Source organism: Cibotium barometz, chromosome 50 (assembly GCF_041138505.1).
Source record: "Cibotium barometz isolate CiBa-2024 chromosome 50, ASM4113850v1, whole genome shotgun sequence".
Lineage (NCBI taxonomy): Eukaryota > Viridiplantae > Streptophyta > Polypodiopsida > Cyatheales > Cibotiaceae > Cibotium > Cibotium barometz.
In genome coordinates this window covers 15385325-15388843 of record NC_141095.1, presented here as the reverse complement: position 1 = coordinate 15388843, position 3519 = coordinate 15385325, and positions in this window count along the sequence as shown.

Here is a 3519-nt window from a genome sequence, read left to right as displayed (position 1 = left end):
ACATTAGTGTCCACCGCCTCACTAGATGAGCTCGATATCTCAACACTTTAGCCTTAAGACAAATTTAGGAATTTTGGGAATTATTCGAGTCCCATTTCTTATAGGATTGGTTGGAAACTCGGTATTTTTGTGTAGTTTGAGCTAACATCTATTTGTTGGTGCACTCTTTGTGCCAATAGATTATATCTTGACACAACTATTTGGCGTATTTGTTTGTAGTTGTATAGATACATACGTGACACTAAACTTAATTGAGATTATACAACACCTTTCATATGAAGAAGATAATGTTAAATACTATCTCCACTTTGAGACATTGAAGTAAAAACATGGGGTTTATTTAATTTGCCAAAAGAATTCTAAATATCATTATAAAAAGGAACCTTAAAAATGAGAGATCTCTAAAGGGTGTGGTGTTAGAAACAACAAAACAAAAAGTAAATCTCAATGACAGTAACAATATGCTAAGTTTACGATTGATCCACAGATAAAAACCCATCTTAGACACTATATCAAGATTATAAATCATGATATATATGCTCAAATTTGAGGGACATTGAAGTAAAAACATGGGATGATAATGCCAAAGAACACTTGTTACATTCAATGAGATTGTTACATTCAAGTTTACAATTTATCCGAAGACAAAAATCCTTCGTCAAGATAATAATTGAGTACAAATTGTATCTCAAACATAGCGTTTTCTCATGTATTGCTCCAATACATACAAAGTTTCTCTATCATAAGCTGCTTCATTTACTAAAGTGTTGCAAGTATACTCCCGTTTGTTCTTTGCATAAATCCAACCAAGTAACCATGCGCTAATTGTTGTCTCCAAAAAACTTTGAAGCTCCTCTATATTTTGATTCCACATCTTTGGAAAAATCAAGTAGGTTCCGGGCATATTCCACATTACATTGTAGAGGGTATCATCAAAAATTAGTGTGTTATTTCCATCCAGGTCATGAAAAATTCTCCATGCTACATCTAAGTTTTTGTGGTATACAAATCGATATCCAATAAGAAGATCTGTCTTTTGACATGCTACATGCCCTGCTATGACCTTAAACTTTTGATGGTGCCGAGGAAAGCACAACTCAAGAATGCGTCGAGTCCTTTGTAGTCTATTAGTACTCCAGATCCATACCTCAAACCATTGCATACAAAAATCAAGGAAAGTGAATGCATCTTTGCGAATCAAATGCCAAACACTTGTATTCTCTTCCACAAGATGCATATGTTTGGCCCAGTTTGGACATACATCACCATGTTGCATCTCAATGGTCTTAAGTAAAACACCATTGAGTTCAAGTATCAATACTCTTCTTTGTTTCCTTATTGTATCTGGGGGTGGTGGAACTCTTTTGCCTCTAGGTACATAAGTCACCAATGATTGGTGCCACCTCAATAGTAAGTTTTCTGTACACTTGAAATCAAAGCTATATGCTTCAACATATCCTGTTGAAAACAAAATGATTGGTGCCACCTCAATAGTAAGTTTTCTGTACACTTGAAATCAAAGCTATATGCTTCAACATATCCTGTTGAAAACAAAATGTTTGGTTAATGTACATTCAAAATTTTGAATAAATATATTATGTGCCAACAACATAAATTCATCCATGATATGGATGGTCTTAAACCTTCATAGACAAATGCTCCAATACCTCATTAGTTCAACCAAAAAAATAAAAGAGCGAGTATATTGTCAATGCTAAATTTCATCAAATTTATTGAATATGATGTATAAAAGATTTTCACTATTGAGATAATTGAGCCTATCCAAATTAAATTATTATGATATTCATAGCCTTACACCTTGACAAGGCAATATATTCAATAAAAAACAAACACATCTTTATTGCAATCGAATTGCAAATATTGACAAAAGAGATAATCAAATGACAGTAAGTTTGAAGGCATTTGATACAATAGTGTAAAGATTTGGCTCGTACAATCCAAAAATTAAACCCATCTAAGTACATTGTTTTGGCCAAAGCTTAAGTCTATCAAGAAATCAAATGGCAGTAAGTTTGAAGGCATTTGATTTCTTGATACAATAGTGTAAAGATTTGGCTCGTACAATCCAAAAATTAAACCCATCTAAGTACATTGTTTTGGCCAAAGCTTAAGTCTATCTTACAAAATGGCTCCAAACATTCTGCACCCAACAAGTCTTGATATTTGTACAGATCTCATACTTCAAACTGCACGTTTAGACCTCAGAAATGGTTTCCTTCGACCTGCACAGCAATAACTAGTTTGGGTTAGGTTGGAATCTGATTATACTATCACTCAATGTTTAATGAAACCAGACATTATCCTACCCATAAGCTCAAGTAAGCCTTTTGTAGCCTTGATATGTATGCTTTTGCTGCAACTCCACTTATGAGATGACCACGATCATATCCCAAGCGAGTAGCATAAGCAATAGCGTGTTGATCACTCAAAATCCTTCTTTTGTAACACACTTTTAACAAGCTTAGCTGGTCTTTGGATAGTAATGGTACTCCAGCTTTGGATGCCAACATTGCTAGATCCTTGCTTATAGATTCTACTTCTCTTTTTTCCCCTCTTGATTGGACATACTTTAGCTTATCACCATATAATGGTAAGTGTGAAGATGCAGAAGATGAGTTTTCCACTTCTTCTCGCAAAAATAGGGAGGTGAATTGGAGCCATTCTTCCAGTACATCTTGAAAATCGATAAATAAACTATGGCCATGTGTGATAGGAGATTGACCTACCCGATTAAGCAAAATAATAGACCTAATGTCATTTGTATTATTTAGATTTAAAAGGTAGGGTAGAAGGTCATTGCACAGTACGTAGTCGTGCCCTCCTTGAAAACTTTCAGGGAAGAGACAGTTGTCTTTTGGATTAACACATCCCTTGAAAGGGCTATCATCAATAAGCAATGTATTCTTCTTATTGCAAATATCTTGGAACTGATTCCAAACCTTGAGTAAAGGTTTAAACATAGCCTCAACAGTAGTCTTATCTGGCCTATACACTTTTCGAAGATTATGGATATAACATTCTTCTTGTCCCCACACCATAAAGAAATGATATTTCTTATGTGCATACTGTTCAAGAGTGTTTACATAGGCACAAACATTCTTGTGTAGCATGGTGGACCAAATACCAACATGAAAGTACTGGCAAATCTCATCCAAAAATTCAAAACACCCGGGGCGAATAACAACTGTGGTGCGACCAATATCAATTCGAATACAATTTGTTTGTGGATGCCTCTTCTCTTCCTTGTTGAGTAAAACTCCATTAAGATCAAGTATAAGTGCATGTTTCTTTATGGTGATTGCACGAGGAATATTTTCTGCATACAATACAGAAGAATGATAACACTTTAATGTGTTTAGATACTTAACAATATTAAAACAAGTGATCCTATATTATCAATGAGAGCTAATTACAACAAAACATCCACAAGTTTACTTTCGTTTCATGCTCCCATATTCATCTATGACGATGGCTCCTAGACGTGATTGCATTTCCCTA